At 44.3% G+C, this 14,943-nt stretch overlaps 1 long non-coding RNA gene across 1 annotated transcript; it reads left to right on the forward strand.

The window, feature by feature from the left end:
* The first annotated feature begins 11,057 nt into the window (after positions 1–11,057).
* LOC306801232 lies at positions 11,058–12,719 on the forward strand. Its single transcript, XR_013774028.1, has 3 exons — positions 11,058–11,830; positions 12,401–12,529; positions 12,660–12,719. It is a non-coding gene; the product is annotated as an uncharacterized lncRNA (long non-coding RNA).
* Positions 12,720–14,943: the final 2,224 nt, after the last annotated feature.

Raw genomic sequence — 14,943 nt, forward strand, 5'->3', positions numbered from 1 at the left:
GGTAAGTATCACTATTTATATTTTAGTAAAGTTTGGGGTCTTTTCCTGTGAGTCTAAAGGCACACTGGGCACTTTTTCAGGATCTGCCCTGGGTGAAGATGGATCATAGCACAGAATCACAGTGTGGTGAGATGGGAGAGACATCTGAAATTCATCCTGAACCCCTCCCCTGCTCAAGCAGGGCCACTAGAGCAGGCTGCTCATCTCCAGATGGGAGACACCACCACATCTCTGGGCAAAGTGGAAAAGTGTTTTGTGATGGCAGAGGGACCTTCCCCTGTCCCACTTTGTGCCCATTGACTCTCCCCCTGGCACTGGGCACCACTGAGAACAGCTCTGCCCTCTTTGCACCTTCCCTTCAGGCATTGACCAGACCCTCCTTCTACCTTCTCATCTCCAGAGCCTCAGCTCTCTCACGCTCTCCTAACAGGAGGAAGGATTTAATCCCTCAATAATTGGATTATTTAATGCCTGTGCTTTAGCTGAGTCACTTTCCTGTCATGCCCTGGGGCAGAATGGCAGCCTTGGTGTGTTCCTGACTTGTTGCATACTCTCAGCCTATCCATAAAAACCAAATTGAAAAAGCCCCAGTAACTTAGAGCAGGAAAGGTCTGTTCTTACTGAGACACAACTACTTCTATCAGTCTTATTTTCACAATATCATGTTCATGGATCTGACTATGTCAGTAGGAACTGGTACATCAGCAGTGAAAAAAGTTTTGAAGTGAGAAAGACATTTGTAGAATGCTTTGATTGATTCCCCCCTCTGTGAGTGCAATGGGCAGTACCCAAATTTATCAGCAGGCTGTGGATTTTCAGTATTTACTGAAATAATTTCCCTGCAGCAGCTGTCTTTGGAGTGGTTGCAAGACACCGACTTTGGTAACACTGAAATGAAACTTTTCACCAAAACTGTGAGAGCAGGGCCAGAAACTGACTGGAAATAATCTCCAGAGCTATGCCCACTGCATCCCAAGCAATGTTCTTGTTTCTCCAGCATGGTGGTGCATTTGCTCCCCTCTCTTTGGGCCTGCTCCACATCCTTAGGGATTCCTGCTGGTCCTAAGTGAGGCTTTGGGGCTCTCCTGGCTGTGCCAGCACCTTGCTGCCAGTGGGATTCCTCTCAGAGCTCACGAGCCCCCAGACCTGTGATTCTTGGCAGGCTGCTGCTGAAAGTTGATGGCAGGGCTGATGGCACATTCCTCCACCCCCTGAGAGATGCAAAGGCATCCAGTGTGAGTATTCCAGTGCACTCAAGGGGAATTTTGGCCAGGTGCCTTTGCACAGACAGATACAGGTGTCTGTGTCTGTGTGTGCATTCCTGTGAATTGATCCAAATTCAAGTACAACAGCAATGGTGCCATCTGGAAGGGTGCTGTTAGGTCACTCTGGTAATTGCAACAAAATCAATTGAATCACTTTATAAATATTAAATTAGTCAATGATTAAGTGCTGCTAAGCCCTTTTGCACCATTACCCTTTGCACCTTTACTATTTTGCATCTCTGGTCTCCATGTCCTGAAATTATTCTGACCTGATCTAATCTGATTTTCCTTTGTATGCTTCACCTGTGTAGTAAGTAATGGAGTCAGTCTTGCCATTGAACTCTTGTTAAATTACATCTTTACAAATTTATGTTAAAACCTGCTTTCACTAATACCTTAGACAGTGATTCTTTCAGCAGCCTAACACACTCATTTTGCCACATCCATGAGCACAATACTTTAACTGTGTTCAGAAGAGCCTTAAATCCTGCAAGGGCTTTCTGCAGTTCACCAGTTGTGCAGTCTGCTTGCTGCTTATTCTTCTTCTTATTATTATCATAATTATTATAATTATATTTTCATTCCCTTCTTCCTTTCCTCCTCTGAATTTTGGAGCTCTTCCATTGCAGTTTTTTTTAAAAGAGCTGAGACAACATCTGTGATCCAGATAAGAACCTTGACAGCTTAGATCACCTGGAATCAGCCATGCAAAGCTTGTGAAGAGTTGTGATGTAGGAAAGTTGTGATGGCTGAGGAAATGTTCTGGCCTGGCAGCAATCCAGCTCTTTTTGCACTCTGGAGTGTTGATGGAGGCTCTTGTTTCTGGGCATGAACAAACATACACCAGGGTGGTGTCCAATGAACTAGCTGAGAAGATATTTACATTTAGTAACTGGCAATAGTTGATTTTTAAATGCTGTGGCTGATGGTTCCCTGTTGTCATTGCAGCTACAAGAGAATTGTCAGTCTTTTATTTAATGGCCTTATTAAAATAGGTGCTGTTGTGTCAGGAAGGATGTTTATGAGTGTGTTGGTGGGAGGGTGGGTTAAAAGCAGAATAGTGGTGATTGTGGATCTGCTCAGGTGACCCTGCAGCTGGGAATAACTCTGTGAGCAGCAGGCCAGTGTCCCCAGCATGGGCAGAGTCCAGCACTGCTTTGCCTTTTGCCTGGTGCCTCTGCCCAGGTGCCCAGGGCATCCCCTGCTGGGTGCAGTGACAGAAATTACTGTTCCCTTTGTGTTCCAGTTCTGGGTGTGTGGCTGTCCCAGCTGCCTGGGCTGACTCACACACGTGGAAATGAGAATAACCACATTTATGCAAACACAGTGTTTGTTTTTGCTACACTTTAAATTTTTTAAATTTATCTGCAGGCTTGTATCTTACAGCAGTTTTCAGCATGGTTGGTGCACGTGGGTAAAAAGGAGGAGTTCTGTAACTGCAGATCAGTTTCCAAATGGAATTTTACAGCTTTCTTTGGCAAGAGAAGACAACCACGTGCTGGAACCAGTTCAGGGCAGGTAAAGTGACAATATTATTTTCTCTTATTGAGAAAATCAAATTATTAACAAAGCTGGACTATGCTAACAATCCTGTTACAAACAGTGCAGCTTTTAAACACCTCTAGGAAAAGCAGCCAGTTTAACCATGTTTTTAGCAGAAAGACAAAAAAAAATATAGGCTTTTCCCCCCCTTTTTTCACTATTAGAAGTATAAGAAAGCTTGGACAACTGTCTGCTGTTATAAAAGAATGAAGATGGCAGGGTGGGCAGGGTGTACTGCCATTCATCCTTCAATTCTGGCATAATTTGTTCTTGATGTTAAGGCTGGAGATATGTTCCAACCTCCCTAATGTATTTATGTGACCCCCACAGAATATTAGCATTACCTGGATGTCAGCTGTGGATTTTAATAGGTAGGAAAGTATTATACTTGTAGGTCTTTTGAATTAAACTCATTTTATGGTTGGTCTTTTGCTGCCATTGTTTCCTTATTGACATCCAGGGAGGTTTCAGAAGCAGCTGAAAGCAGCTGTCTGCTTCCAATTCACACTGAAGGCATCAGGAAAAGTGGGATGGAGTCTTTCCCTGGAATGTGCTTGAGACTAGTCCAGTGTGTCTGATTGGAATCCTCAGCTGCTGCCCTGGTTGGTGTTTGCTGCAGGGGGACATCAGGTAAGGGTGCACAGTGATACATAGAAAGAAAATTTTATCTTGCCTCTGATACCTGCCCAGTGCAAGTCTTTTGGTCAGGAGTTTTGGAATCAATTGCTTAAATAGTGTGATTTGTATTTGGAGATCTTTAATAACTCTGATTAAATCTGGGCATGCAGTTTTCTAAGATGAAAAGGATTAATTGTAAATAAATTGTTTGATTTGAAGACATTATTAGGATAGTATTGCAGTAGCTGTGTTTACATCACAATGATGATCTTTGATTCCAAGAATTGCAAGGTTGAGACCTGCAAGGAAGAACCCAGCATCATTATATAATTTGGTGGGGAGGTACCACTCTTCACCAAGGAAAGATTAAGGGCTTGGGGCCTGTTATGTACCCATCTGCAGCTCTGCTGTAAGGCAGGGATATTTGTATTTTCATAATTTAGAGAGCTGGTCTGTGGCACAGCTGAGACCTCAGCTGGCTACAGCTCCAGGCATGAATTTTAGGCCTGGCCTGAGTGGGGAAGTTCAATGTGCAATTATTTCAACAGTAAGTAATACTTTATTAAGCTTGGGGTGGTAAAATGGAAGCCAAAGGAATTATCTGCACCCTTGGGTAATATTCTCTGTACCTAGGACAATTTATTGTTTCCAAATATTGTCATTACATTCTTTATTGTCAGCTGACACTTTTAGAAATCTGGCTGTAGTGTTAATTTTATTTTCCATGTATCCTAGGGCATGAGAATTGACAGAGAGCTTTGCTGAGAGAAGAAAAAACTCATGAATTTTAGTCCTTTTTGCTGATGTCTTTGATATTTTAATTTACCATTTGAAAATGCAGGGCATGTTTCATGTGTACTTGTGTTTGTGCTGGGATTTTTTAATAGATGGGAGGGACAATTTTATGGGAAGGCAGGTGCTGCTGCCACTGGAGCCCTGGAGTCCTTAATGGCATCTGTAGCCACAGGCTTGCAGCAGAGTGGATTGTTAAACTCATTTTTTTCTTCCTCTCCTCTTTTTTTTTTTTTTATTTTTTTTTTTTTAATACCTTTCATTGTTTGTAAAAAAAGTTGTATTGAAATCCTTTCATCAGCTGCAGATTGGGATGACATTGAGTCATCCCCAGGGTGAGCTCCCAGGTTACCACAGTGGCCTGACCTAGCAGAGTAAGTGTGTCCCAGTGTGCTTTGGGAATTCAACACACGTGGGATAAAATTAAACATTTTTGGCAACATCTTATGCTCTTTCAGTGAAAATCATTCAGGCATTATCTTGTTGCAGCTCTTTGCATATTCAGATGGGAGCTTTTCTCAGCTTCTCACTCAAAAGAATCATCTAAAATTGAAATATTATTATTCTTTGTGCAGAAGATAACTGGGTCTAAAGGAGAATAAAATTCCTGATTTATTTTTGGAGTCAGGCAGGGAGAGAGAGAAAGGAAGATGTTGTCTTTTCTAAATGCAGAATGCTTTTCTGGCTATTTTGAAGTGAAATAATAACTCCTAAAGAGAAGTTGAAATCCTTGTGTTTCTGACAGACAACAAGCCTGTGAATTGAACAATATCAAGATACTTGAGTCTTTACAAATTATAAAAACAGGACTTAATGGGGTTTCTCATCAGAGCTACAATAATATTTTTCAAATCTTTCATTTTTGTTTGACTCTAGAATCCAGATGTTCCCTGAGATCCTTATTAAGAACAGATTCAGGGGGAGCTGGAGCTGAAACAGCAGCTCCTAAACACCTGCATCACTTTTCTTTTAAGGCTTAGCTGAGGCTGAGTTTTAGTTTTCCCTGGGCCTGACTGAAACCCTGTGAAAACCAGGGCAAAGATTTCCATTGTATTGAGTCTGCATTGGAATAAGCCCAGAAATTTCATTTATTCATTGACTGGAGCATCCAGGATGGTTCAAACCAGCCCAATCCTGCTGCATTTTAGTTCTTTAGGATTCTCTCTCTGCCTTACACTTCTTAATGCACAAAACTATGTTGTTCCTCAGCTGTGTCACAGTGCCTGTGTTGAGCCACAATGTGCCAACACAATGGTGCAATTTGAATTTCCCCCAGGAGAACTTTGGAGGGAATGAATACTCTTAAAAAAAAATAAAATTAGATTGTGTTTCAGTTCCTTTTCCCTAAATGTAAAAATAGGCTGAACTTTCTCAAGTCTCTGCTAATTTGGAAACATCTCATTAGAGTTTTGCTGCCTGGTCTGTGCTCACTGATACATTTGGCTTTAAATAAAAGCTGTGATGTGTTGGGTGTGGTATTTCCATTCAAGTTTGAGGGATTATGCTGCTTTACAAGGTGCAGCAAGCCCTTATCTGAAACATTCCATACCCAGCCAGAAAGGTGGAGTCCAAGTGGGATTAAACTGGAGGAGACATGGCAGAGCCTGGCTTGTGTTACCAAAGGAGCCTTTATGTTTGAGAAAACCCAAAGAGAAACAGAACCAAAGGAGCAATTGATGCCAGGGAGGGAGGAAGAGCTGCCAATTCAGAGCTGATGTCAGGAGAGCTTTTGAACAAAGCCATTTTTAATTTTTTTTCCCAGCAGCTCTTTCAAAAGGGAGCAGCCCCAAAGGGGGTAGGTGCCAGTTCAGTTGCCATAAGCAGCTGAACTGAAACATGCAGAGAAATGTCCCAGCCATTCACTGCCTGGCAGGCTGACAGAGAGGAGCTAAACTGGATGGGAGCAGGGAGAGAGAAAAATCCCTTGGCACTGGATTTGCTAAGGAAAATGTAACTTCAGAAAGGCTGGGTGGTGAGATCCTAATGCTGAGCAGATGGAAGTTTCACTTCAGAGTCAGGATCAATTCTCACATCCTTCATAGATGCTGTCCTAACCAAATAGCTCACATGGAGACAACACAGGCTTTGGCTTTTGCTGAATTTTACACTGAATTCCCTTTCTAAAATGAAACATATTTTATAACTTCATGAAGATAAACTCTTTGTAACTAAGGACATTTGGCATGTTTATTTCTAAGTGTCACACAGATTGTTTTTTTTTGTTTTCCCCCAGCAGAAGTAGCACTGGTACCCACTGAGATGTTTTCTTAAAGAACAATAAGAAAACTTGAGCTTTGGAAGGCAACCCCCATTACCTGTGCAGGTGCTTGATACCATCTCCTTGATACTCACAAGATGCACCTGAATGGGAGGTCTCAGCTGTGAGTTCTAGAAGGGCTGACAAGTATTTGTCTCTGCTGTGCTGCAGGTTGGTACCACAAAGCTCTCTCATGTTTTATTTGTATGATTTTGTCTGGTAGTGGAGGCAGAAACTTCCTAGGATTTCCATTTTGCTATTAACATCTTGGGGAAAAAATCACAAGTGTCCTATCTACTTCTGAAATTTTAATGACTTTTAAAATGTTGCTCTTTTATACTCCAGCAGGCTGAAAGAAGATTACACAGTTCATGTTTTATCAGAGCATTACAAATGATATTTTGCTGACTTATTGAGAACAAACTCCTCTATCTCTTTCATAAATAATGAGTGTCCCCAAATGCTGGATGCAGTTTTATTAAAGCTTTCTGATGCTGTCTCTTTTATTTCCCACTTGTTAGGTTTATGGGTGGAATGAATTTTCTCTGTGCTGCCAATTGCTAATTTGACCCATACAAGATGTCAGGAAACTGTGCTGAGATAAAATACTCAGCTGCTTCCAAGTGTTTTGTTATAAATGCTGGAAGACATCCCCACAGTCAGGTATGTTAGAGGCTGGTGTGTCATTTTGGGCATGGGGTCCCTTTTGATGTGATTCTGAAGTCCTGAGCACACCACCACAGCTGTGCTTGTTATTCTGCTCTTGTGCCTTAGCTCCAGAGTACATTATCACATTTGCCATCTCACTGACTTCTAAAGCCTTGTTAGTTGACTCACAGTCACCTGGACTTACAAACACTAAGGAAGATTTTTGATTTTTAATTTAAGGAAACTTTGGAAATTGTTTTTTTTTTGTTTGTTTGTTTTTCTCTTCCTTTCCCATCTTTCTGGTGGATTTTTAAATCCTTGCCATATGACTACAAATCACAAATCTTCTCTCTTGGCTAATTCATATTTCTTTGAGCCAATGGCACAAAGTAGTCTTGTAATATTTATTAAGTCTTCCTTACAATTGTCAGCTTTGGAATGGTTTCTCTAGTGCTAACATCTCTCTATTGAAAATCTTGTCAGGCTTCTCCAGCAGTCCTGTAAGAAATCATTATATGTGCCACCATGTGATTGTATTTTTTTCATCCAGATCTTTACAGGCTGCAATCAGACCCACAGAGAGTAGAGAAAAATCTGTGTATTCTCATTTCTGATGATGGCAACCTTTGTTGTACTATCCCACAGAACTGTCAGCTGTGTACAGAGGTGATGAGTGTTGGTGTGGTAGATGGATAAGGAAGATGAGGAAGAAAATGATTCTGGACTAGCTAAAGACCTCTGTATCCATGGTACTACAGCTCTGCCTGCAGTTTCCACTCAAAACACAGGTGAGTCCCCTCAATAATATTCAAATTGAATTTCAGGGAAGGGTTGACTTTACATGATCCTTGGGAGCAGGGATGTTTGGCTCACTTGAAACAGGCTGCTTTCACTCTGTGTTACAGCATCCTGTTTTCCTGTTGATTTTTTGCTTTTACTCAATGCTCTCAATGACAGGGTGCTGTGAAGAGGAGGAGCAGAGTGAACAGGATGATTTGTTACCTGTGCTTTCTCTGTTCTGTGGGAGCTGCAGCCTGTGGCTGCTCTGAGGAAACTGAATGGAGCATTAGTCCAGTTTGCTGATGACAAGGCACAGAACATTTCTTTGTCTTGAGGGCTGGATAATTTCATGTAAATACCAGGCTGCAGTCTTTGTGTGGGCACTCCTTTAGGCAGTGCCTGGTCCCACAGCTGTCTGTGGCTTTTCTTGCTGTTTTATGTCCCAGGAGATGCTTCAGTGCTGGAAGAAGCTTTTTTGGAAGCTGCCACAGCTATGACTGGAAAGGACTTTCCAGCCAAAGGCAATTTATGTGCAGAGAGTTTCACAATGGGGCACCAGAGCAGATGTAAAGAGCTTTTCAGCTGGCTGATGAGACACCTTTAGAATTAGATTGTCTGTTGCCTGCACTTGCAGCAGTCAGCTCCCTGAGCTGCTTGGCTTTCTTACCTTGCTGCACTCCCCTGGGTACTGTGCAGCTTCTCTCCCTTTCCTTCTCCTGCTTCTTGCATTCATCTCCTCTACAGTGCCATATTTGTGCAATAGAAATGTCTAAAGTGCCATTTCACCTTTGCTCACTGCTGCTCTGAACTTTATGGACAAACACAGTTGAAGTTGATATTGCATGACATCAAACCTATGCTCTGATCATGGTGTCAGCCTTTTGTCCCTGCCCACAATGAAAATTTGTCTGACACTTTTCCCCTGATTCAATTCAAAGCAGCAGTGTCAGAACTGCATACAGTAGTTTGAAGGGTTTTTGTTTGTTGAGTTTTGTTCCCCTCTTTTTTTCCTGTTGCTATTATCTACTGCCCCATTTAAAACTCTTAAGGGCAGGTTACCATGCATATTTTTTCTTTTTAATTTTTTTCCCTCTAAAGTAGCTGTAACTTTCTTATACTCTGTGCTGACCCACTGTGTTAAAAAAAAAATCCCCCCCCAAAAATCCAACAAAACCATCCTCCCATGGATGGAACTGGGTACTGTGGATGTCCCAGGTGGTAAGCTTGTGCTGTAGAAACCCCAAAATCAGAAGGTAAGAAACCTTTTTGTGCTCATAGAATTTGACACTAGACAAGGCTTTTAACTGTTGCAGAGTTCAGGGTAGATAGAAGACATAGGTTCAGGTAGACAAAAGCAGCTTCTTTTTTGTTTGATGATTTTCCCCCCCTTTTTCCTAAGGCCTGTAGTTAAGCATACTTGAGTTTTGTTATGTAGGATAAGATTATGAACAAAAAGAGACAACATTTAGAATTAACACTTAGAGTAATCAGCAGTAACTGGAAATACTTGATTTCTCTGCATCCAATCTGGGTTTTAAGGAGATAAGTAAGTTATAGTGTCATACCTATAAACAATTTTTTCTATGCATTCCATATATGATTTCTCTGCATCCAATCTGGGTTTTAAGGAGATAAGTAAGTTATAGTGTCATACCTATAAACATTTTTTTCTATGCATTCCAGGGCCTATAATTACTGTGGCTGCTTATTATGACATGTATATAATGTATGAGAGCTTGTATTCCCAGTTTTTGTGTTTTAGTGGTTATTATTGCTGTTTCTATTGCATCCCTCCAGGCAGGCCTCCCACATCTGTAAATCTGTGTGTTTTTCTGCTTAGACTGATGTTAAGTGTGACTCAGAACAGAATCAGTTCTTCTGGTAAATAACTGATCTGCTTATTCCTTAAATAAGGCTTACTTATAATTTAAATGATGCCTTAAAACATATTTATCATTTTAATGAGGTAGCATATAATTCACAAATATCTCACTTTTCAAGTTAAAGGATTCTTTTTAATCACAACTGACGTGGAGTTGGATGCAGGGCAATAAAATAGTCCTTGAATGCTCTCAGCCTCACTGAAGCTTGAGAATGTTAAAATGATTTGTAGCAAATTGTTTCCATCTCAGGAGCAGATGAAAACTGAAATTTTGTCTCTTCTGAAATGTTTCTGTGGCTGGGGTACCAGGGGCAGGGCACTCAATTTCTTCTTGTGCAGAGACCCAGTGAGTCTGGACCATCAGCTGCAATTCCATACACAAGAAGCTTTTCCCTGTAGTCACTGGTGTGCTTGTTGCACAAGTTAAAATAAGTGCTTGTGCTGGGAGGAGCAGCAAAGCTCAGCACCAAATGACCTGGCACCTGCTAGATCTTAATCTGCTGTGCCAAAGGTGAGCCAAGGCTCAGAAATTAGGTCTGTGAACAGGGTGAACTTATCTTAGTAACTGGATCAGTGCCTGCAGCCTGACAGCCCAGAGCTGTTGAGCCCTGGCATAGTGCCTCTGGAAACAATGGAGCAGATTGCTGCATCTGCTCCAAAACAGAAAAAATCCTAAACTTTCATAAAGAGTCTTGCTGGCTGTAAAATTTCTGCTGGTCAAATGGGCACAACCATTTAGGTTGCATTGGTTATGCTTAGTTTGTATATGGAGGTTGGCTAAAGAGACACTAACTGGAGCTGTGAAGGAAAATTTTATTGTTCTGTTCAACTTTTTCTATTTATTAACTTTATTGAAAGGATCAAGTGGGAATAACAAAAATACAAGACTGAAAACACATAATTGCAGGCTCTGAGGAGCAAGATGTTTCCAAGAGGATTCAAGAGTGGTGCCTAGGACTGGACATAGGAGGGAAATCTTCAGTTCTGTTGGGAACTTGTCCTTCTCCATGAAATATTGTAACAATGCTAGGAGCACTGCAATGGATGTGTCCACCAAGATGAGGTTGGATTGCCTCTGCTCTGATGATAATTCTTGGTTTTAAACCCTGTCTGTGCAAGCTGCAGCTTCAGGCTGGACATGCCAAAGTGGGTGCAAGTCCAGCATTGCCACTGAGGGCTCAGCTGTGCTGAGTGGGAAAGCAGAAGGATCAGAAATACTTCCAGGCTCCATTTTCTTCCTGAAGCACTTTTGCATTGCACTTTTGCCTTTTGTATTGCATCTTCACTTACCTGTTCTGTGCCTGCCTCCATTCCCTTGATTTCATCTTTGCAAAAGCCTCCCTGGCTGCTTGGGGTCTGACCTGCCACAGCCAATGGGAAAAGGTGAAGGTGACTGCAAAGCAGAAAATAATCCCAGGGGAAAAGCTGGAGGGAAAGGGGGTGGTGGGGAGGTGTTTTCAAATTGTTTATTTATTGCAAAATTTTAATAAAAAATGTTTTTGCTTCAGCCAAGGGACCTCCCTGGGGCCAGAGATGGACCATGAAGATGTCTGTGCTAGCAGTGGGTGTGAGTGCTGATACCTTTGGGCTGAGTGGTGCCTCTGGCCCCTCAGAAGTCAGGGCAAGGCTGAAGGAAGGAGGGAAGCTGCCACAGCTGCAGGTGAGGGCAATATTGGCTGTTTCCAGCTGCCTGGTGCAGAGCTGGCAGAACAGCTTTCCTCCTTTCTCTCCATCACTGGGCAGAGTACTAAGATGAAGCTGCACTGAGCTCTGTCTTCTGTGGGTTGCTGTGTGGTTATTGTTTTTTCTGGCTTTTTAATGTATTTCCAAGTGGTGCAGGGAGGAGCAAGTTGCTGGCTTACCTGATTGCTGAGTTATCACAGAAATGGTCACCTGTGTGTGCACCTGCTTCCTGGCAAATCCAGATGTGAGGTGGAAATCCTAAGTGAGGATTTCCAGCCTTGACTACAGGTGCCACAGGCTTCTGAAAATGGAACTGACCTTGGAAAAACAGCAGCTGTGAGGGGGAGCACAACTAAAATACAGGTAAGCAGAAAAACCAAGTGCAGTGGTTACTCCTTGGTCCTGCATGCAGCTTGTGCCTCACCTGCTGTGAGCACTTGGGGGTGCAGCTCAATGGAGTTCATTTCAGGGTTTGCTGGGTTTGATTTTTGTGGTCAGTTCCTCTAAACAACTCCCCTCCTTTACTGGACACATCCCTGGAGTGGGACCAGACTCACCTTAGCCTGGAGGAATTCTCTGCTCCTCTGGAGAGGGGCTGAAGCCCAGGGTTGTGAGCAAAGGAAAACAACCCAACCCTGGCCATGATGTCCTGGATGCCTGCAGCACCAGGGGTTTGCAAATTCCCAGCTCTGATGAATCTAAACAAGAGAATGCCTGTTCCCTCACTTCTCCAGCTCCCCTGCTCTCAGCCTTGCTGTGCCAATGTCCTGCCTCCTTTTAATGGCTGAAATGGTTATGCTGGAAAAGGGCACTCTGATTTGGTGTCACCTGCCATGGATAGAACCCCATAGGGAGCAATCAGAGCACAAGGGTGAAAGCTGGGATCCTTTGACTTCTGCCCTGAACTTAGTTTCTGTTCCTTCTCTCTTTCAGCACAGGAAAAATCCTCACTCTCCTCCCACCTTTGCCAGAAGCTGTGGTGTTTGAGCAGCCCAAGCCAAGAGGCTTCAGCACCAGGGGTCTCTGCTGGGGGCTCCTGGTCCTGCCCATGCTGTGGGGTAAGTCAGAGGGATGCAGGGCTCCTCTTTTCCTCCCTGCAGGGAGGAGCTGCCCAGGGAATCTGGGAGAAACTCCAGCTCTCCTGGTGTTCAGGGTCTGAGGGACTGCGTTTGCCTGTGGCTTTGCAGGTCAGCAGGAGCAAGAGGAAATGGGGTGCCAGAGCTGTGTCCCACCAGGCTGCATCTCCCTCTGACACTGAATCTGGGCTGAGATGGCCACGAGTGCTGGATGAGCAATCCAGGGAACAGGGAGCTGGGAAGTGCAGCTGCTGCCAGAACCATTGCCTTGGCCTGCTCTGTGCCTGAGCAGTGGGATTTGTGCTGGAGAGAGAGGTGCTGTCAGGAACAAAAGGTGCAGTAAATCCTCCCTGGGGATGTGCAGCAAAGGACTGAACAGCATGGGAGGAGAGCATTTATAACCTCTATCACTCTTTCTCCCAACACTGGGCTAGAGCAGGGATGGGGTGGTTGGGTTTGGTCAGGGCCTGTTATTATTTGTGCAATTTTTGAAGTCTCTTGTATGATTTACTGTCCAGTATCTTTCTAACAAAAGCTGACAGAAATTTAGGTTAAGCATTAGAACTTGGGTCCATTCATTGCAAAAACTTGCCAGGGCAGCAGGACTGGGGTGATGACTGCTCCCAGGAGAGGTTACTTGTAAATACTGTGTCAGATTTCCCTCAGTGACTGTCAGCCCTGAATGGCTGTGAGTTGGTGTTCCTCTCACTGGGGCAACAGGAAATTATTTCAGTATCATTAGAAATTTTAGAAAAATGCAGCTAAAACTCTCACCTCTGTCCCCTCTAAGTTATGCCAGTTTTCCCAGCTAGGAGCTGAAGTCAGGCAGGGGAAATGACATCAGGGAACAGCTGTAAAGGTAAAGGCAGAAAGAGATTTACCAGCAAAGGGCAGGGAAGGGGAAAGGGGACAGAAAACATTTCTGTGGTCTAATGAACAATATTTTCTGTTTCCCCAGTTAGAAGAACAGATTCACAGCCAGTCAGGCCTGACTGTCCCCTGCAGCGAGGGCTCAGCACACATGCACAGAGACAAGTGCAGCAGCTGAAAGAAAAAAGAAGAAGCAGAAGAAAAAGGTAATTTCTTTTGTTTCCAAGTAGTTTGCAGTTCTTCAAGCCCTAGCAGCATTTGCTCTTGGTTTGGGCTGGGTGAATGATGAGCCCTGGGCACAGCTGATGCCATTCACTCAGCTGGAAGCCCGGGGTGGCTCAGAGGGGACACAGAAGTGTTTGTGTAGGACAATGCCAGGGGATGCCAAGGGCAGGCAGGTGGCATTTGGAGGGGATTGCTGAGGGGCCTGAAGGGAGCTCAGCAGACAGTTTCCCTGGGAAAGGCCAGGCCCCTGGGCAGAGCAGGCAGGGCTCTGCAGGGGCAGCAGGGAGGGCTCAGCTCTGGGCACTCTCTGTGTCCCCCTGGGCTGGCACAGGCAGCCAGGAAGGGAGGAGAGGCTCCCTGGGGATGAGGCAGAGAGAGCCAGCAGGGGAGCGGCCTCGGGCTGCAGAGGGGCAGCAGAAAGGCAAAGGGACCTGCCTGGCCACTGTGGGCAGCAGGATGGACACTGGGCTGAGCAGGGCAGGGCAGGAGGGGCTCTGAGCTCATCTGCAGGGACACAGGGAGGGCATGTTTGGGAGGGAAGAGCTCAGGGGATGAGTTCACTCACCCTGGCACCTGTTGTGTTTGCACCAGGTGGCACCAGAGGGGAAGGTCAGAGCCAGCCCTGCTTGACCTCTGAATTCCTGGATAAGTTTCAGAAGCTGCCAGATGAAGGATTAAAAATACACAAGAATGAAACCAGGAGCATGAATGAGGTAAGGGGGACTCCATTACATTGTTATCATGGAATTCATACCAGAGTTCTGATGACAACAATGCAGTTCTTCATTTGTGTTAGTCACTGAGTGGGATTTGGGGTCTGTCTGGATTTGCAAGCCCTCATGGTGGCCCTGACACTGCTCAGGTGGCAAAAGCAGAGTCAGAGCTCCTGGCAGGCACAGGGTGTGTTTCCCCAGAGTGGGTTATGGAGGAATTGTTTGGGACTTGGCTTGTCCCTCTGGGTGATCACAGCCCAGTTGCTGTGATTTGTACAATTCCAAACATTTGACTGCCCAAACTGCCCAGCCCAGGGGCTTGAGCTGACAGGGCAGCACAAAGATTGTTCTCTGTGCAGCACCCAGATTTGGGCTCACTGTCAGCTTTGCTGGTTCCCATGAATTATCCCACAGCTCCCTGCTCAGTTCCTGCTGCCATAACCTCACAGTGCCTCATGGAGGGTGGATATTCCCATGCAGAGCTGCTGCTTGAACACCAGCTGTGCCAGGAACCAGCAGAGCTCCCAAGGAACCTCAGCAGCATGGGGACAGGGACAGGTGTGTATTGCAAAGAATTTGCTATTTCAAACCC

Source organism: Erithacus rubecula (genome assembly GCF_903797595.1).
Source record: "Erithacus rubecula genome assembly, chromosome: 4".
NCBI lineage: Eukaryota > Metazoa > Chordata > Aves > Passeriformes > Muscicapidae > Erithacus > Erithacus rubecula.